The sequence below is a fragment of the Scyliorhinus torazame genome, chromosome 10 (assembly GCF_047496885.1).
Source record: "Scyliorhinus torazame isolate Kashiwa2021f chromosome 10, sScyTor2.1, whole genome shotgun sequence".
NCBI classification, from domain to species: domain Eukaryota; kingdom Metazoa; phylum Chordata; class Chondrichthyes; order Carcharhiniformes; family Scyliorhinidae; genus Scyliorhinus; species Scyliorhinus torazame.
In genome coordinates, this window is record NC_092716.1 from 97,866,151 (window position 1) to 97,888,177 (window position 22,027).

General features: G+C 49.5%; 1 protein-coding gene across 2 annotated transcripts in view; it reads right to left on the reverse strand.

The window, feature by feature from the left end:
• The window catches only part of b3gnt9 (UDP-GlcNAc:betaGal beta-1,3-N-acetylglucosaminyltransferase 9), a 33,023-nt gene extending 18,753 nt beyond the window's left edge, over window positions 1-14,270 (reverse strand). Inside the window, exon 1 of one of the 2 annotated variants that reach the window (XM_072518474.1) lies at window positions 13,859-14,270. The gene's annotated coding sequence lies outside the window, so the exon portion shown is untranslated. Of the gene's footprint in view, window positions 1-13,630 lie in introns of both variants that reach the window. The other variant, XM_072518473.1, reaches the window with a different exon arrangement.
• Between the last annotated feature and the right edge of the window lie 7,757 nt (window positions 14,271-22,027).

Below are 22,027 nucleotides of genomic sequence, written 5' to 3' on the forward strand. Positions count from 1 at the left end.
GTACTCTCTGTCCTACTTGATAGAATCCCTATTGGTATTGGCGATACTCTGCTACATCGTGCAGACTATTCGTCTGAGAAAATGGAGAAGGAGAGCCTATCGCGCTCGCACCCCGGTATATAGGATAAGATCCCCTATTTTCGGATACGACCAGACCCCCGACCCCCGCGATCTATGATAAAGAGCATTCGTTTGTGTTTTGTTGTAAATAAAGAAATGTTCATGAGCAATTGTACAATCCTGAGCTTGACTGCCAAGCCAGGAAAATGTGTATAAAGCTGCTATGATTTTGTTTGTATGGTTTAGGAAGTTAGTGTGTTGAAATATTTGAGTGAGTGTAGTTTATTAAGGATAGTTAGAGGTTCCCATTTTCTTGTTTTTTTTTCATAGAATTTACAGTGCAGAAGGAGGCCATTCGGCCCATTAAGTCTGCACCGGCTCTTGGAAAGAGCACCCTACCCAAGGTCAACACCTCCACCCTATCCCCATAACCCAGTAACCCCACCCAACACTAAGGGCAATTTTGGACACACTAAGGGCAATTTATCATGGCCAATCCACCTAACCTGCACATCTTTGGACTGTGGGAGGAAACCGGAGCACCCGGAGGAAACCCACGCACACACGGAGAGGATGTGCAGACTCTGCACAGACAGTGACCCAAGCCGGAATCGAACCTGGGACCCTGGAGCTGTGAAGCAATTGTGCTATCCACAATGCTACCGTGCTGCCCCTTTGCAATGCATGTCCCTGTTTGACATAGCGCCCCTTAGAATTGTCAGTTAAAAATTTCTTGCATATATTTTTTTTTAAAATATATATTTTATTGAAGTTTTACAAACAAAAATTTTCCAATTTTACAACTTAATAATAATAAAATGTACATTAACCGTTATTTAAATAATATATGAAACTAACAACAAATAAGAAAAAAGTATTACACAAGAAGCAATTATCCACAACTAGCATAAAGAGTAAAAGAAAAACAAAAAACAAAACACAAAATAACTCTTCCCCCCCCCGCCCCTTGGGTTGCTGGTGCTGTCTGTTCTGTTTTTCCATTATCGTTCCGCGAGATAGTCAAGAAACGGTTTCCACCGCCTGGTGAACCCCTGAGCCGATCCTCTTAACGCATATTTTATTCGCTCCAGTCTTATGAACCCTGCCATGTCATTGATCCAGGCCTCCACGCCCGGGGGCTTGGCTTCTTTCCACATAAGTAGAATCCTTCGCCGGGCTACTAGGGACGCAAAGGCCAAAACGTCAGCCTCTTTCGCCTCCTGCACTCCCGGTTCTTCTGCAACCCCAAACATAGCTAACCCCCAGCTTGGTTTGACCCGGACCCCCACCACCTTTGAGACCACTCTTGCCACACCCTCCCAGAACTCATGCAGTGCCGGACACGACCAGAACATGTGGGTGTGGTTCGCCGAGCTTCCCGAGCACCTCCCGCACCTATCCTCCACCCCAAAAAACCTGCTCAGTCTTCCGTCATATGCGCCCTGTGTAGAACCTTAAATTGAATCAGGTTAAGCCTGGCACATGAGGACGAGGAATTTACCCTGCTTCGGGCATCTGCCCACAGCCCCTCCTCAATCTCTTCCCCCAGCTCCTCTTCCCATTTTCCTTTCAGCTCCTCTACCATCGTCTCCCCCCTCATCTCTCATCTCCCTGTATATTTCCGACACTTTACCTTCTCCAACCCATGCCCCTGAAATCACTCTATCCTGGATCCCTTGTGTCGGGAGCTGCGGAAATTCCCTCACCTGTTGCCTTGTAAATGCCCTCACTTGCATGTATCGGAAAGCATTTCCTGGTGGCAACTTATATTTTTCTTCCAATGCCCCCAAACTCGCAAACGTCCCGTCCACAAACAGGTCCTTCAGCTTCCTAATTCCTGCTCGCTGCCAACATTGAAATCCCCCATCTATCCTCCCCGGGACGAACCTGTGGTTATTCCTTATCGGGGACCAGACCAAGGCACCCGTCACTCCCCTGTGTCGTCTCCACTGCCCCCAGATCTTCAAGGTCGCCACCACCACTGGTTTTGTGGTGTACCTTTTCGGGGAGAACGGTAGCGGCGCCGTCGCCAGCACTTTCAGGCTTGTTCCCTTACAGGACGCCTTCTCCAGCCTTTTCCACGCCGCACCTTCCTCTTCCCTCATCCACTTACGGACCATCGACACATTGGCGGCCCAATAGTAGTCACTCAGACTCGGCAGTGCCAATCCCCCTCTGACCCTACTGCGCTGCAGGAACCCCCTCTTTACCCTTGGGGTCTTTCCCGCCCATACAAAGCTCGTAATGCTCCTATCTATTTTTTTTAAAAAGGCCTTAGTAATCAGGATGGGGAGGCACTGAAACACGAAAAGAAACCTCGGGAGGACCACCATCTTGACCGCCTGTACTCTGCCCGCCAATGACAGGGGCACCATATCCCACCTCTTAAAGTCCTCCTCCATCTGCTCTACCAGTCGCGTCAGGTTAAGTTTGTGTAGGGTTCCCCAGTTCCTGGCCACATGAATCCTCAGGTATCGAAAATTCCCTGTCACTCTCCTCAGAAGCAGAGCATCTATCCCCCTGCCCTGTTCCCCGGGGTGCATCACAAAAAGTTCGCTCTTTCCCATATTTAATTTATATCCCGAGAACTCTCCAAACTCCCTGAGTATCTGCATTACCTCTGGCATCCCCTCTACTGGGTCCGCCACATATAGCAGTAAATCGTCTGCATATAGTGACACTCGATGTTCCTCTCCCCCTTTAAGCACCCCCCTCCACTTCTTAGCGTCCCTCAGCGCTATGGCCAATGGCTCAATTGCCAACGCGAACAGTAACGGGGACAGGGGGCACCCCTGTCTTGTACCCCTATGTAATCGGAAGTAACCCGATCTTTGCCTATTTGTAACAACGCTTGCCACCGGGGCCCCGTACAGGAGTCTAACCCATCTAATGAACCCCTCCCCGAACCCAAATCTCTTCAGCACCTCCCACAAATAGTCCCACTCCACTCTATCGAATGCCTTCTCTGCATCCATCGCCACCACTATCTCTGCCTCCCCCTCCGGTGGGGGCATCATCATCACCCCCAGCAACCTTTGTATATTGGCGTTCAATTGTCTCCTTTTAACAAACCCTGTCTAGTCGTCATGTACCACCCCTGGGACACACTCCTCTATCCTTGTCGCCATCACTTTGGCCAGCAGCTTGGCATCTACGTTTAGGAGGGAGATGGGCCTGTATGACCCGCACTGCAGCGGGTCTTTGTCTCGTTTCAGAATTAACGATATCATCGCCTCCGACATTGTCGGGGGTAGTGTCCCCCTTTCCTTAGCCTCATTGAAGGTTCTCGCCAGGAGCGGGGCCAGCAGGTCCATATACTTCCTATAAAATTCCACCGGGAACCCATCTGGTCCCGGGGCCTTCCCTGCTTGCATATTACCAATTCCTTTGATCACCTCCTCCACCTCAATCTGCGCCCCAAGACCTGCCACCTCCTGCTCCTCCACCCTCGGGAACTCCAGCTGGTCCAAAGAGTGTGTCATTCCCTCTTTCCCCTCCGGGGGTTGGGACTTATACAGCCTCTCATAAAATGTCTTGAACACCTCGTTCACTTTCCCTGCTCTCTGCTCCATCTTTCCCGTCTCGTCCCTAACTCCTCCGATCTCTCTCGCCGCCCCCCTCTTTCGAAGTTGTTGGGCCAGCAGCCGGCTCGCCTTTTCCCCATATTCATATTGTGTTCCCTGTGCCTTCCTCCACTGCGTCTCCGCCTTTCCCGTGGTCAGCAGGTCAAACTCCATCTTTAGTCTTCGTCTTCCCCTGTATAGCCCTTCCTCCGGGGCCTCCGCATACTGCCTATCCACCCTCAGAATTTCCCCAACCAATCTCTCTCTTTCTTTACCCTCTTGTTTCCCCCTGTGGGCTCTAATGGAAATCAGCTCTCCTCTAACCACTGCCTTCAGCGCTTCCCATACTACCCCCACCTGGACCTCCCCACCATCATTGACCTCCAGGTATCTTTCGATGCATCCCCTCACCCTTCCGCATACCCCCTTGTCCGCCAGTAGTCCCATGTCTAATCTCCAAAGTGGGCCCTGTTCCTTTTCCTCTCCTAGATCCAGATCCACCCAATGTGGGGTGTAATCTGAAACGGCTATAGCCGAGTACTCCGTTCCAGCCACTTTCGGGATCAGCGCCCTTCCCAAAACAAAAAAGTCTATCCGGGAGTATACTTTATGGACGTGGGAGAAGAAGGAAAACTCTTTCCCCATCGGTCTGGCAAATCTCCACGGATCTACCCCTCCCAGCTGCTCCATAAATCCCTTAAGCACCTTGGCCGCTGCCGGCCTTCTCCCGGTCCTGGATCTGGACCGGTCCAGCCCTGGGTCCAGCACTGTGTTAAAATCCCCCCCCCATTACCAAGCTTCCCGCCTCCAGGTCCGGGATACGTCCCAGCATTCGCTTCATGAATCCCGCGTCATCCCAGTTCGGGGCGTATACGTTCACCAGCACCACCGCCTCACCTTGCAATCTGCCACTCACCATCACGTACCTGCCCCCACTATCCACCACTATGGTCTTAGCCTCGAACGATACCCGTTTCCCCACCAGTATTGCCATCCCTCTGTTTTTCGCATCTAACCCGGAGTGGAATACCTGTCCCACCCAACCTTTCCTTAGTCTAACCTGATCCACCAATTTCAGGTGCGTCTCCTGGAGCATAACCACGTCTGCCTTCAGTCTCTTCAAGTGCACAAACACCTTTGCCCTCTTAATCGGCCCATTTAAACCTCTCACATTCCACGTGATCAGCCGGGTTGGAGGGCATTTACCCCCCCTTGTCGACTAGCCATCCCTTTTTTTAAGCTCCTCACCCAGGCCCCACGCACCCGTCTGTCCCCCAGACGGCACCCTCCCGTCCCGACCACCTCGTCTCGTATCAGCTTCCCCTTACCCTCAGCAGCAGCAACCCAGTTAATCCCCCCCCCCCCCCCCCCCGCTAGATTCCCCTCTAGCTTGATTGCTCCCCCCATATTGCTTCCGGGAGTCAGCTAACTCTGGCTGACCTCGGCTTCCCCCGTTTATCCTTTGACCTCCCTGCGTGTGAGGCCCCCTTCCTTCCTGCGCCCTTTTTCCCGCCTCAATTTCCATAGCGCGGGAAAAAACCCGCACTTCCCTCTCGGCCCCGCCCCTAATGGCGCAGTTCCCTCATTCCCCTTCCCTGTCCCCTTTTCCACCGGTGCCCACATTTCTTCGTGTCCCCCCCCTCAAGGGGGGGGGGGGGAGAGAAAAAATTCCCCGTCCGATATTATTACATATTAGCCCTCCCCTCTCCACGCTTTACATTTCTGTGCCACCACCTTGCTACCTCTCTCCAGACATCAATTTCTCAAGTCTAGTCCAATTTCTCTTCCTGATTGAATGTCCATGCCTCCTCCGCCGTCTCGAAGTAGTGGTGTTTGCCCTGGTGTGTGACCCACAATCTTGCCGGCTGCAGCATCCCAAATTTGACTTTCTTCCTATGGAGCACCGCCTTGGCCCGATTGAAGCTCGCCCTCCTTCTCGCCACCTCCGCACTCCAATCTTGATATACGCGTATCACCGCGTTCTCCCACTTGCTGCTCCGTGTCCTCTTAGCCCAACTCAGAACCATCTCCCTGTCCCTGTAGCGATGGAACCTCACCACTATTGCTCGTGGTGTTTCCCCTGCCTTTGGTCTTCTCACGAGGACCTGGTACGCTCCCTCCACTTCCAGAGGGCCCGTTGGGGCCTCAGCCCCCATTAGAGTATGGAGCATCGTACTCACATACGCCCCAGCATCAGCTCCCTCTGTCCCTTCGGGGAGACCTAAAGTCCTTAGATTCTTCCTCCTCGAGCTGTTCTCCAGGGCTTCCAGCCTTTCTATGCACCTCTTATGTAGTGCCTCGTGCGTCTCCGTTTTTACCACCAGTCCCTGTATCTAGTCTTCGTTCTCGGCTGCCTTTGCCTTCACTCCACGGAGTTCTATCGCCTGGACCTTTTGTGTTTCCTTCAATCCCTCGATTGCCAGTAACGTCGGTGCCAGCACCTCTTTCTTGAGCTCCTCCACACATCGTCGGAGGAACTCCTGCTGTCCCGTGCCCCATACCATCTGGGCTCCCTCGTCCGCCATCTTGCTTCTCCCTTCTCTTCCCCGCCGCTGCTCCAGAGGGTCCTCCGCAATCTGGACACTGCTGTCGCTCCTTTCCATCCACACCTGGGGGTACTTCTTCCTTTATCACCTCACACTAGGATTAGCCGTAAAAAATTTCCGTTGGGGCTCCCGATAAGAGCCCAAAAGTCCGTTGAAACGGGAGGTGCCGAAATGTGCGGCTTAGCTGGTCATCGCCGCAACCGGAAGTCAATTTCTTGCATATTTATGGTCAGTGTAGAGGCCATCGAAGAGTGCTCGCCAGGTCAGGGAATGGAAAGCAACGCAGTTATGTGATCCTTCACGCTTCGCGTTAGGATCACAAGGAGGGTGTGTAGCCATCTGAGTTGGCCAAGTCCTGATTTAAAATTGCGAACAGCAAAGGCTGAAGGGAAATTCAGCCAACACAGGCAGAAACCAGCAGGTGAAGTTTGCTGTGTATTTAACTCTGAAAAGGCCCAGACAGCATCGATACTAGCAGCCATCTGCATAATAATGTAGCAACCATCTACATATTAATAAACAATCCCCGGGAACAATAGCAACATTTGGGACAAACAAAACTAAGCCAGACTCCCCGGCGCCAGCAGGAGCCAACACAAAAGAGGTTAACGAACACCTCAAGACCGCCCATCGATCAGGGAATTGCTCCAGTATTGGATAAATCGAACCAAGCGATTGGAACGAAGTCCAATCACCTAGAACCAGGTACAGGGTCTGCCCCAAAAGGCAGGAAGCCCCTGGGGACTATAAAGTTAAGCGCCCAAGTTCAAATCGTTCTTCTTGACCGGGTCACCCAGCAACGCGAACCAACATTGACCGTGACCGGTTCAACGGCCGCCGAGAGATCGTAAGTCTTAAGTCAACGCTCACTACGAGATAGGCGCTCCTAGCTATCAATCCGTACCAACTTCGAATCCCGCAGACTCAGAACGCGAACGAAAGGCCATTTGTTCCCCTGACCTGGTGGGCCAGTCCGAAGTTAAGTATAGGCCTGTTAGTTGTAGAAATAGCTCAGGTGTAGAATTTGTGCATGAGTAGCGATTACTGTGTATAAAAAAATATGCTTTGATTTAAATCTTACTAATCAGTGTATTGAGTTTTTGGTCATTACTCGAACTTGAACCTCGTGACGGTATCATAAAGATACCTGGCGACTCGATGGCAAAGGTTATAAAACAGAGCCAATTGAACCAACCAAAAGTTAGCAACAAACCTAATCCCCAATTCACACACCCTCCATCCCAAACCTAATCCCAAAACACACACACTCCATCCTAAACCTCATCCCCAATTCACACACCCTCCATCCCAAACCTAATCCAAAGACACACACCCTCCATCACAAACCCAATACGCACACCCTCCATCCCAAACCTAATCCCCAAGACACACACACTCCATCCTAAACCTCATCCCCAATTCACACACCCTCCATCCCAAACCTAATCCAAAGACACACACCCTCCATCACAAACCCAATACGCACACCCTCCATCCCAAACCTAATCCCCAATACGCACACCCTCCATCCCAAACCTAATCCCCAAGACACACACACTCCATCCTAAACCTCATCCCCAATTCACACACCCTCCATCCCAAACCTAATCCCCAAGACACACAACCTCCATCACAAACCCAATACACACACCCTCCATCCCAAACCTAATCCCAAAACACACACACTCCATCCTAAACCTCATCCCCAATTCACACACCCTCCATCCCAAACCAAATCCAAAGACACACACCCTCCATCCCAAACCTAATCCCCAATACACACATCCTCCATCCCAAACCTCATCCCAATACACACACACTCCATCCCAATCCTCATCCCCAATACAAACACCCTCGATCCCAAACCTCATCCCAATACACACACCCTCCATCCCAAACCTCATCCCAATACACACACCCTCCATCCCAAACCTCATCCCCAATACACACACCCTCCATCCCAAACCTCATCCCCAATACACACACCCTCCATCCCAAACCTAATCCCAAAACACACACCCTCCATCCCAAACCTCATCCTCAATCCCTCATTCCCGTAACAGCCTCCCCGAACAGGCGCCGGAATGTGGCGACTAGGGGCTTTTCACAGTAACTTCATTTGAAGCCTACTTGTGACAATAAGCGATTTTCATTTTAATTTCATTTCATACACACCCTCCATCCCAAACCTAATCCCAATTCACACACCCTCCAACCCAAACCTCATCCCAACACACACACCCTCCATCCCAATACACACAACCTCCATCCCAAACCTAATCCCAATTCACACACCCTCCATCCCAAACCTAATCCCCAATACACACACATCCAACCCAAACCTCATCCCAATACACACACCCTCCATCCCAAAGCTAATCCCAATTAACACACCCTCCATCCCAAACCTTTTTAAAAAATATATTTTTATTAAATGTTTGTCATTTTGTACGAAAAAATACAAGATATACAAAATATCCAATAAACTAAAAGAACAAAAACATTTATCTGGCAAAACAAATCCCTTCCCCCCATTGCCCCCCACCCCCCCCCTCGCCCCCCAACAGCTAACAGTGCAGTGTATTTGACCTCCTCAAGTTAGTCATGCCGAAACACTAGGTGGCATCGCCAACCTCCAACTCACCAGGATCCACCTCCGAGCAACCAGTGAGGCGAAGGTCAGGACATCTGTCCCGCACCCGTCTGCAGCTCCGGCAGATCCAATACCCCAAATATAGCCACTAAAGAATAGGGCTCCAGTTCAATGTTCAAAATCGCCGATATGGTGCTAAGAAAAATTGCCAGAAACTCACAAGCTTGGGACAGGACCAGAATATGTGTGTATGGTCCACAGGCCGAAGTAAAAGCTCTCGCACCTATCCTCAGCTCGTAAAGAAACGATTCATTCTGGCCTTAGTAAGGTGTGCCCTAAAGGGTACCTTAAACTGGACCAGGCTCCGGCTCGCACAGAATGACCCTGCACAGGGTCTCACTCCATACCTCCTCCTGCAAAAAAGGCCCCAGCTCCTCTTCCAATTTGGCCTTGACCCCTTCCATCAAGACCAGCTCCTCCCCCAAAATCTGACCCTGCACTGGCTAAAATCCTCTCCAGTCAGGTGCATGGTGGCGCCACCTCGAATATCAGGAACGTCCAAACCTAATTCCGTACCTGGAGGTACCTAAACGCTTTGGAGCCCGGGAGCCCGACTTTCACTTTCAACTCCTCCAGGCTGGCAAACATCCCCTCGAAGAACAAATCACTCACTCTCTCCAGCCCCTTCCCCGTCCACCCTTCAAATGCGGCATCCAACTTCGCCGGCTCAAATAGTGGTTCCTACCATTGGGGGTCAGCCTTGACACTGACCCCAACTTGAAATGCCGATGTAGTTGTCTCCATATTTTTAAAGTGGAGAAAACCACCGGATTTGACAAATATTTTGCCAGAGCAAATGGCAGAGACACCATCATCAGCGCCCCCAAACTAGACCCTCTACATGACCCAGGCTCCATTCACACCCAGGTAGACCCTCGTCTCCAGACCACCCCAACACCTTTTCCGCATTGGCAGCCCAGTAATAAAACATCAAATTTGGCAGCGTAAGTCCCCCCCAACTGTCTATCCCTCAGCAAGACCCCCTCCAAATCTTCTGGGTTTTTCCCGACCATGTGAAATCCAATCTAAGCCGCACAATCTGCCAGAGGAAGCCTCGTACAACAGCCACACCCATGACACAAACCCAGGGCCCAACCCAAACCTCTCCAAAACTGCAAAAAGGACTCCACCTAACCCTATCAAAAGCTGCTGGCGTGAGGACCACATTGAGCAGTCGCCTCACATTGGACAGCAGCTTTCGGCCTTTCTCAAATCCAATCTCGTCCTCCCCAACTACCTCCGGGGGACAGGTGTCTCCGGGAGAGATGCCTGTGCCAGAGAATCGTTGAACTTTCCCATCAGTACCAGAGCCAACTGATCCGCAAACATCTTGTAGAATTCCACCAGGAACCTGTCCGGCCCCTGTCTTCTCCATGAACCCAGCAAGCACACCCCCCCCCCCACCCCCCCTCACCCCCACCCCACCTCCCCCCACCCCCACCCACCCACCCACCCCCCCACCCCCCCTCCCCCCACCCCCACCCACCCCCACCCACCCACCCCACCCCCCCACCCCCCCACACCCCCACTCCACACCCCCCCCACCCCCCCACCCCACCCCACCCCCCACCCCCCCAACCCACCCCCCCACCCCCCACCCCCCCAACCCACCCCCCCAACCCACCCCCCAACCCACCCCACCCCCCCAACACCCCCCCCCCAACACCCCCCCCCCAACACCCCCCCCCAACACCCCCCCACCCCACCCCCCCACCCCCCCAACCCACCCCCCCAACCCACCCCACCCCCCCAACACCCCCCCCACCCCCCCCCCAACCCACCCCACCCCCCCAACACCCCCCCCCCCCACCCCCCCACCCCCTCCCCCACCCCACCCCCCAACACCCCCCCCCACCCCCCCCCCCCACCCCCTCCCCCACCCCCCCCCCCCCACCCCCTCCCCCACCCCCCCATCCGGACAAATGTGAGGTAACGCATTTTGGAAGGTCTAATGCAGGTAGGGAATATACAGTGAATGGTAGAACCCTCAAGAGTATTGACAGTCAAAGAGATCTAGGTGTACAGGTCCACAGGTCACTGAAAGGGACAACACAGGTGGAGAAGGTAGTCAAGAAGGCATACGGCATGCTTGCCTTCATTGGCCAGGGCATTGTGTATAAGAATTGGCAAGTCATGTTGCAGCTGTATGGAACCTTAGTTAGGCCACACTTGGAGTATAGTGTTCAATTCTGGTCGCCACATTATCAGAAGGATGTGGAGGCTTTAGAGAGGGTGCAGAAGAGATTTACTAGGATGTTGCCTGGTATGGAGGGCATTAGCTATGAGGAGCGGTTGAATAAACTCGGTTTGTGCTCACTGGAACGCCGGAGGTTGAGGGGCGACCTGATAGAGGCCTACAAAATTATGAGAGGCATAGACAGAGTGGATAGTCAGAGGCTTTTTCCCAGGGTAGAGGGGTCAATTACTAGGCAGCATAGGTTCAAGGTGCGAGGGGCAAGGTTTAGAGGAGATGTACGAGGCAAGTTTTTTTAAACAGAGGGTAGTGGGTGCCTGGAACTCGCTGCCGGAGGAGGTGGTGGAAGCAGGGGCGATAGTGACATTTAAGGGGCATCTTGACAAATACATGAATAGGATGGGAATAGAGGGATACGGACCCAGGAAGTGTAGAAAATTTTAGTTTTGACGGGCAGCATGGTCGGCACAGGCTTGGAGGACCAAAGGGCCTGTTCCTGTGCTGTACTTTTCTTTGTTCTTTGTAATCCCAATACACACGCTCTCCATTCCAAAACGAATCCCATTACGCACATCCTAATCCCCAATAAACTGCACAGAAATCTCCCGAAGAACAAGCAAATGGATAAAAAAACAAAGACCTTGGCAGGAGCCACCTTTCGTGCGACACGCTCTCACATGACGTCACCAGAAGCCGCCCTCCATCCCAAACTAAATCCCAATTTATACACCCTCCATCCCAAACCTAATCCCAATACACATACCCTCCATCCCAAACCTAATCCCAATTCACACACCCTCCAACCCAAACTTAATCCCAATTCACACACCCTCCATCCCAAACCTAATCTCAATTCACACACCCTCCACCCAAACCTAATCTCAATTCACACAACCTCCAACTCAAACCAATCCCACCTCACACACCTTCATCCCAAACCTAATCCCAATACATACACCCTCCACCCCAAACCTAATCCCAATTCACACACCCTCCATCCCAAACCTAATCCCAATTCACACACCCTCCACCCAAACCTAATCCCAATACACACATCCTCCATCCCAATTCACACACCCTCCATCCCAAACCTAATCCCAATTCACACACCCTCCATCCCAAACCTAATCTCAATTCACACACCCTCCAACTCAAACCAATCCCACCTCACACACCCTCATCCCAAACCTAATCCCAATACATACACCTTCCACCACAAACCTAATCCCAATTCACACACCCTCCATTCCAAACCTAATCCCAATTCACACACCCTCCACCCAAACCTAATCCCAATATACACAACCTCCATCCCAAACCTAATACCCAGCACACACACATCTGTATTCCACTCTTAATAAGAAAACTGATGCCATCCTGTTCATTGGGTGTCAGTAGTTGCTCTCAGCATCATAGGATGCCCTTAACAACTGGCAGTGCTGCTACATTCTTATACAATCTACCAGAAATGAAACATCATGTTGGAGCCAGGAAGATTATGCATCTATCTTGATTCTCACATGACCCTGTTGTGTAATAACATCTGTTATAAAGTCCACAGTGCGCAGGAAGAGGCTGCTTTTTCCCTGATAGGAGGTCTGAGTAAACTCTGAACTTTGCCCCCCTCCCAGACCCTCTCCGCAACTCACTCCTCCTCCCTGGGGCCCTCACCCCCTCCCTTGGGGCCCCAGCCCTCCCGGGGGCCCCCTTCCCACGCTATCCCTTCTCCTGAGATCTGCTCCCCACCCCAACCCATCCTAACCTCCCTGGGACGCACCCTAGTCCCCTCATCCCATCCCAATCCCCCTCCCCAGGACCCCCCATCCCAAGACCCCATCCCATCCCAAACCCCCTCCCCAGGACCCCCCATCCCAAGACCCCCATCCCATCCCAAACCTCCTATCCCATCCCAAACCCCCTCACCAGGACCCCCATCCCAGCACCTCCCCCTCCCTAGGACCCTAATCCACCCCACCCTCCTTCCCCAGGACCCCATTCCACCCCACCCTCCCTCCCTAGGACCCCATTCCACCCCACCCTCTCTCCCCAGGACCCCCATTCCACCCCACCCTCTCTCCCCAGGACCCCCATTCTGCCCCACCCTCTCCCCGCAGGACCCCCATTCCACCCCACCCTCTTTCCCCAGGACCCCCATTCTGCCCCACCCTCTCTCCCCAGGACCCCCATTTCACCCATCCTCTCTCCAGGGCCCCCATTCTACTCAACCCCCCCCCTCCCCAGGACCCCCATTCCACCCAACTCGTCCTCTCTAGGACCCTGTCCCATCCCAATCCCCCCCCAGGACCCCCATCCAACCCAAACCCCCTTCTCCAGGACCCCCATTCCACCTCACCCTGAGACCCCCCTGTTTGGGACGTCTATCCCACTCCAACCTCCGTATCCGGGACCCCCCCTCCCTGGTACCCCTCTCCATCCCCCTCCCCGGGACCCCCACCCACCCCGGGCCACCCCCTCCTCCCCCCTCCCCCCTCCCCTTTCCCCCTCCCCCACACACCCTCCTGCAATCTAACTTGTTTGTCCTTTCTGAAGGGGGAGTTGGCTTGCAGGCCGTCCGCAGCCTCTCGGCGCTGCTGCTCTGAAACACACACCTTACCTGAGAAGAGTCGGTGCTGAGCACCGCACAGTGACTGGAGAACCGAGCCTGTGAAGCTGGCGGCGAAGGGGCAGCTTCATCAGGCAAGAAGCTCGCCAGGAATCCGTGGGAGCCAAGGACAGCACATCTGGATTGCATTAGTGAGACTGGGAGTTGCCTGGTCAGGGGGAGGGTTGGCGAGTCTGTCATTCCAAACAGTGCTTGAAGGTCAGCACCGAACCGCCTCACCTTTTGAGTTCTGGTTTGCTCATGAATGGGGCCAAATCTCCTCTCGCTTCAGTCCAGGCGCCGATTTCCTCCCGGTGTTAACTCGAGCTGTATCCCTTACCCCTTTAAAGAGTTAAACAAACACCCAGCGGTTCGAGAATGCAACGTATGACGAGAATACAGAGCACAGCCTGTACCAGACTCCAGTCATCAATCACTTCAGAGAGCCTTATCTTTGCTTCAATGGTAACATTCAGGCCTTGAGTTTGGCTCCAGAGACATCACAGATTTGTTAGCTTCAACACATCATTTCAGGCGGAAGGAGTGTTACTTTTACTGCCTTTTAGGTAAGGTGTTGAGGCATCACATATCCTCTCAGGTGTACAACCTGAGGTGTGTTTTGTAGAAGAGATAAGAAGTTAGAAGAGATAAGAGTAACACAGATTAGCTGGTCATGACCACGTTTGTGTTTGTGGGAGCTTGCCGTGCACAGATTGTGTGCCACATTACAGCCAATCCTCATGGAGACCGTTTAAAGAGAAGCTGAGAATCCAGTAACCAACTGGACGAACCACGCCACAAGATGTCATGTTTATAAACAAAAACAAACTTTACTGTGTATAGAAAAAAAATAAACATGACAAACATGACTAGCTTATGGCTATGTTTTATAATTATTTAAGTTCTATTCCTTGTTTTACTCTTTAGTTCCACCTGAGTTCTGGTATACGTTACCAGATCTTGAGAGTTCATTCGCTTCTTCTGGAAGCAACCCAAAAGTATGCCCTCCAGAATTCACCCTAATATCCATAGAATCCATACAGTGCAATTGAGTCTGTACCAACCCTCCAAAATAGATTCTACCTATGCCCACTCCCCCACAAACCCCCACATTGATCATGGCCAATCCACCTAACCTGCACATCTTTTCGCCTCTGATTCTCAATGTTCCACCTACTCTTCCGAGGTACAAGATTTTATGGGGATCCTTCCATTAGTTGTTGGATAAGCGACCTGCCAGCCTTTTTTAAGACCTTGCAACTGTAGACTCCTCAGCTCAAGTTTGGGCCTAGTTCTGCCTGCTCCAAGCTAACTGCTTGGTTTCACCATGGGGATTACTATAGAGTTCTTCCTCTAGTTCCAAGCTATGCAGATCTTCCAGCCTCTTTTTCCCTTGCAAACTTTGTCGCTAAACTGAGCTCCGCATTCCATGTTCTGAATAATAGTTAGCATTTTCTCTGTTTAAGGTGCAAGCCTGGCTAACATTTATCTCTTTTGCTAGTAGGATGGGAGTACAGTATAGTATTAGTGAGTGTGGAGTGTTTGATGACAGTGTTGGCGACCGTGTAAAATTAGTTAGCAGTACTACTGTGTCTGCCGCATTCAATGGCAATGTTGGTTATAGGGTCGGGTTTGGCGTCACAGATCTTTTTTTTGATAAACAATTTTATTGAGGCATTTTGTCATAGTAAACAGCAACAATACAAAACAATGTGCAAAGAACAATCAACATATCGCAAAAACCAGCTCCCCTCCCACAAGGACCCACCTAACTAACCCCCGAATCTACGTTGCCCAAACCCCCCTACACTCCCCCCGCCGTCCCGTCCCCCTGCTGACGGTTAATTTTCCGCGAAGAAGTCGATAAATGGTTGCCACCTCCGGGCGAACCCTGACAGTGACCCTCTCAGAGCGAACTTAATTTTCTCCAGACCGAGCAAGCTCGCCATATCCGATAGCCAGGCCTCCGACTTCGGGGGCTTTGAGTCCCTCCATGCCAGCAGAATTCGTCGCCGGGCTATCAGGGAAGAAAAGGCCAAAACATCAGCCTCTCACTCCTCCTGGACTCCCAGAGCCTCCAAAACCCCAAAAATTGCCACCTCTGGACTCATCACCACCCTTGTTTTCAGTACCCGGGACATAATGTCCGCAAATCCCTGCCAGTACCCCCTGAGTTTTGGACATGCCCAGAACATGTGAAATGGTTCGCTGGTCCTCCCGCACATCTGGCGCACCTGTCCTCCAGTCCAAAGAACTTACACATCCGGGCCACTGTCATGTGGGCCCGGTGGACGACCTTGAATTGAATCAGGCTGAGCCTAGTGCATGTTGCGGTCGCGTCTACCCTGCTCAACACCACCGCCCAAAAGCCCTCTTCTATCTCACCTCCGAGCTCCTCTTCCCACTTAAGCTTCAGCTCCTCAGTCTGCATTTCCCCTGCTCCCATAAGTTCTTTATATATATCTGAGACCCTCCCCTCCCCCACCCATCCACTGGACACTACCCTGTCCTGGATCCCCCTAAATGGCGGGTGTGGGAAGGATGGAATCTGACTGTGCAGGAAGACCCGCACATGCAAGTACCTGAAATCATTCCCAATCCCCAGCCCAAATTTCTCCTCCAGCGCCCTCATGCTCAGGAAGCTCCCTTCTAAGAACAGATCCCCCATCCTCTCAATCCCAGCCCTCCGCCATGTCCGGAACCCACCATCCATCTTCCCCGGGGCAAACCGGTGATTGTCGCAAATTGGGGACCAAACTGATGCTTTCACTTCCCCCACGTGCCTTCTCCATTGGCCCCAGATCCGCAAAGTCGCCACCACTATAGGGCTGGTGGGGTACCGTGCCGGCGGCAGGGGCGCCGTAACAAGGGCTGCCAAACTGGTGCCCCTGCACGAAGCAGCCTCCATCAGCCCCCAAGCCGACCCTGCACCCGCCATCCACTTCCTTATCACAGCTATGTTGGCCGCCCAGTAGTAATTACTAAAGTTTGGCAGCGCCAGACCCCTTCCGCTCGGTTCCTCTCGAGCATCCATCTCCTCACCCGCGGGGACTTTCCCGCCCACACAAATCCCATAATCATTTTATTGACCTTCGTAAAAAATGGCCGCGGAATGAAAATGGGGAGACACTGGAATACGAACAGGAATCTCGGGAGGATCGTCATTTTACCCGTCTGCACTCTCCTCGCTAGTGTCGATGGGAGCGCATCCCACATCTGGAACTCGACCCTCATTTGCTCCACCAACCGACATAAGTTCAACTTGTGCAACCGGCCCCAGTCCCGCGCCACCTGAATCCCTAAGTATCTAAAACTGTCCCCTATTAACCTGAACGGCAGCCCCCTCAACGGACCCTCCTGGACCATCGCCTGGACTACAAACAACTCACTTTTTGCCATGTTCAGTTTATACCCCGTGTCATGTGAGAGTACCTTTAAGACATGGATGTTTAAGCAATGTACCTTTAAGAAAACAGTGATGTCAGAGAATGGGTGGAGCTGAGCAGTTCAGCCATTTTGAAGTTTCAGTTTGGAGGAAAAGAGCTTGGGGAGTGTCTGTGTTTGCAGTGAGCTGGATTTGCTGTGATCTCTGCCATGAAAGACTATCCCTGGATCATTTTGGTGATTTAAATTCATAATAGTAAAGCCTTTAACCTGATGTGATTCTGTTTAAAGGTGTTAAGTCTCTTGGAAGTTTGAAGGAACATTCTGAGGGATTTACTGTTGTAATATTTTCAGACTTATCTTTGAAGTAAGAGGTGTTAAGAGATCCAATGTTTATTTAAGATGTTAAGTTGAGTTCATGGAATAAACATTGTTTTGTGTTTAAAAACCCACGTGTCCATAATTGTAATCCTACACCTGGGGAACAAGCCGTGTGCTAGGAAAAGCAACAAATACATTAAAGGGGGAGGTTGGTTGAACTCCATGATACATTTTGGGGTTCTGAAAACGCCACGCCCATAACAATTGGGGGCTCGTCCGGGATAAAAGTCTACCTATTGGATTGGCTTTTGTGAACTTAAAGACAGTGAAGGATTGTTGCTTTTCCGGTGTGGTATTTTAGTTTAAGTGGGGAGTGTGTTGTGGACAATGGCTCTTTCAGAGGCTCAGAGGTTTTTGGGGGTGGAGACTGTCACACGCAGTACTTTACGTACAGAGACGAAAAGCAGACTGTTGGGTCTGGCAAAAACATTGCAGTTAACATTACCTGACAAAATGCGAAAAGATGAGGTAATTATGGCGGTGGTTAAGCATTTAAAGTTGCCTGAGATAGAGTTTGACTCATGGGAAATGGCAAAAATTCAGTTGCAAATTAAACAAATGGAACATGAGAAAGAATTAAAGCAGCTTGAATACGAAAGAGAAAGAGCGGAACAAGAAAGATAAAGAGATAGAGAGGAAAAATAAAAGGAGAGAGAAGAAAGAAACAAAGAAAGAGATAGAGAGGAAAAGGAAAAAGCGAGAGAGTTTGTACTTCGGAAAATGGCTCTGAAACATGAAAATCAGTTAAAATTGGCAGACGCAAAGGGACACGTACAGTTGGAGGAGATGGATGAGGATAATGAGACAGAGCGTCATAGTCGAAGACGTGGTGGGGATCTATTTAAATATGTCCAAACATTGCCAAGGTTTGACGAGAAGGAGGTAGAAGCCTTTTTCATTTCATTTGAGAAGGTGGCTAAACAAATGCAATGGCCACAGGACATGTGGGTATTATTGATTCAAACAAAGCTGGTAGGTAGGGCTAGTGAAGTGTTTGCATCACTACTGGAGGAGGTATCTGGAACATATGAGGAGGTGAAGAAATCCATCTTAAGTGCATATGAGCTAGTGCCTGAAGCTTACAGACAAAGGTTTCGAAATTTAAGGAAATAATTTGGTCAAACATACATGGAGTTTGAAAGGCTCAAACAGAGTAATTTTGATAGGTGGATAAGGGCTTTGAAAATAGACCAAACGTATGATGCTCTCAGAGAAATTATACTTTTGGAGGAGTTTAAAAATTCAATTCCTGATGTAGTGAGAACTCATGTGAAAGAACAGAGGTTAAAACTGCGAGATTAGCAGCGGAAATGGCAGATGATTATGAATTAGTTCATAAATCAAAGATTGGTTTCTGACATCAGTTTCAGCCGGTGAGGGATAGAAACTGGGGACATGAGAAATACTCAAGTAGTAAAGGTAAAGGTGATCTGATGGGAGACAATAAAGAGAGTGTATCTCAGATTTAAAAAGAAATCCAGGAGGCTGGAAAATAAATGAAAAGTTTCAGATGTTTTCACTGTAATAAACTAGGCCATGTAAAGTCAGTGTTGGTGGTTGAAGAAAAGCACCGGGAAGGCTGGTGTGGTAAAACAGGATAAGACAGTGGGGTTTGTTAGAGTGGTAAAGGAAAGCCCAAGGGAAGTGAAGGAGGTGCAAACGATTGTACAGCCTGTTCAAGAAGTAATTGTGAAGAAGGTGCCAGATGTATTTAAAGAATTTACTTGTGTGGGTACAGTTTACTCATGTGTATCAGGAGGAGCAGGTAAAGATGTTACAATTTTAAGAGATACAGGGGCGAGTCAATCTTTAATGGTAAGAGATGAGGAATTATGTAGTTTGGGAAGAATGTTGCCAGAATGATATGTGGAATTCAGGGTGAGAGGAGTAGCGCTCCATTATGTAAGGTAAGGTTGGAAAGTACAGTGAAGAGTGGTGAAGTGGTAGTGTGGTAGTAGGAGTAATAGATAAACTATCTTGTCCAGGAATACAGTTTATCTTGGGTAATGATATAGCTGGATCGCAGGTGGGAGTGATGCCTACTGTGGTTGATAAGCCAGTGGAAAATTAGACAACTAAAGGGTTGAAGGACGAATATCCTGGGATTTTTCCGGATTGTGTAGTAACAATGTTGCAAAGTCACAGGTTAGGACAAGAGGAGAAATCAAAGAGTGAAGATGAAGTTGAAGTGCAATTATCAGAAACAATTTTTGATCAGATGGTTGAAAACGAACAAGAACAGGTGGAGGATGAGGTGGATATTTTTAGTTCAGGAAAATTGGCGGAGTTACAACAGAAAGATGTAGAAATAAAACGGATATATCAGAAAGCATGTACGGAAGAGGAATCTGAGAGTATACCAGAGTGTTATTACCGCAAAAATGATGTCTTGATGAGAAAATGGAGACCTGTACATATGCAGGCGGATGAAAAGTGGGCAGAAGTTCATCAAGTAGTATTGCCGGTAGGGTATAGAAAGGAGGTGTTGCGAGTTGCACATGAGGTACCAGTGGGAGGTCATTTGGGAATAAGGAAAACTCAAGCTAAAATCCAGAAACATTTTTACTGGCCTGGACTACATAAAGATGTAGTTAAATTTTGTCAATCATGTCATACATGTCAAATGATAGGGAAACCTCAAGCAGTGATAAAACCAGCGCCCTTAATACCCATTCCAGCATTTGAGGAACCTTTTACGAGGGTCATAATTGATTCTGTAGGACCGCTTCCTAAAACAAAAAGTGGGAATCAATATCTTTTGACTATAATGGATGTATCTACTAGGTTTCCAGAAGCCATTCCAGTACGTAATATTACAGCTAAAAGGATTTCATAGAATTTACAGTGCAGAAGGAGGCCATTCGGCCCATCGAGTCTGCACCGGCTCTTGGAAAGAGCACCCTATCCAAGGTCAACACCTCCACCCTATCCCCATAACCCAGTAACCCCACCCAACACTAAGGGCAATTTTGGACACTAAGGGCAATTTATCATGGCCAATCCACCTAACCTGCACATCTTTGGACTGTGGAGGAGTTACTTAAATTCTTTACTAGATATGGACTACCCACAGAAATTCAATCGGATCAAGGATCAACTTTTACGTCAAAGTTATTCAAAGAAGTTATGGATAGCTTAGGAATAAAACAATTTAAATCAACTGCGTACCATCCAGAATCGCAGGGAGCGTTAGAAAGGTGGCATCAGACATTAAAGACAATGTTGAGGGCTTATTGTCACGATTATCCAGAGGATTGGGATAAAGGAATTCCATTCGTATTGTTTGCAATTAGGGGTGCACCTAATGAGTCTACCAAATTCAGTCCTTTTGAACTAATTTTTGGTCATGAGGTAAGAGGACCACTTAGATCGATTAAGGAAAAATTGGTGGGTGAGAAATCGGAAATTACACTATTGGATTACGTGTCAAATTTTAGGGAATGATTAAATAGAGCAGGTGAATTGGCTAGACAACATTTGAAAGTTGCACAAAATGTGATGAAACGGGTAGCGGACAAGAAATCCAAAGTTTGTAGTTTTGCCAGTGGGGATAAAGTTTTAGTGTTGTTACCAGTGGTAGGTGAGCCTTTAAAAGCTAGGTTTTGTGGACCGTATCAGATTGAAAGGAAATTAAGTGAGATGAATTATGTGGTAAAAACACCAGATAGAAGGAAGACTCACCGAGTGTGTCATGTGAATATGCTTAAAAGGTACTTTGAAAGGGAAGGAGAGAAAAAGGAGGTTGATTCTAACTCAAAGTGATGAACCAAATCCAGATGATTGTGAATTTGACATACCTCAAATTAAATTGGAAAATGAGGATGTTCTTAAAAATTGGGATGAATTGTTAAGTTACCTTCCAGAGGAAAAGCGAACTGACCTGAAAGAGTTATTGATATCACATGGGCAAGTTTGTAGAGATAAATTGGGAAGTACTAAAATGGCTACACATGATGTAGATGTGGGAAATGCTGTTCCTATCAAACACCATCCATACAGACTTAACCCTTTAAAATTGGCACAGGTTAACAAAGAGATTGAAGGTATGCTTAAAAATGGCATAATTGAAGTGGGTTGCAGCCAATGGAGCTCACACATAGTGATGGTACCTAAACCAGATGGTACCCAATGGTTGTGTGTGGACTACAGAAAGGGGAATGCTGTTACAAGAACTATCCCACGTTTGAGGGATTGCATTGAGAAATTGGGACAATCTACTTTTATTTACAATTTCCAGACATGGAAAGAACATTTAAAACATCGTATGGAGTTCTTCGATCGACTTCAGGAGGCGGGTTTGGTGATGAACCTAGCTGAAAGTGAATTTGGAGAAGCCCGAATCACTTTCCTTGTGGAGTTTCCGATACTCTCAAGACGAAGGGAAATAATATGATCTCCTAGTATGAATGAATTTGATCGAACAGTTGTGCAAAAGTTTTATGGCGTGATTACTCCACTGATGGACTTGCTGAAGAAACGTCAAAAATTTCAAGGGACAGCGGTCTTTCAACAGGCATTTGACTGCCTGAAAGCTGTGATAACCAATGCTCCTGTATTGGAGAATTGCAAGGGGCTCTGTGGTCAGATTGAACTAAAGTATCTGATTCTAAAGAGAAATGCCGTGGAGTAGAGGAATGGATGGAT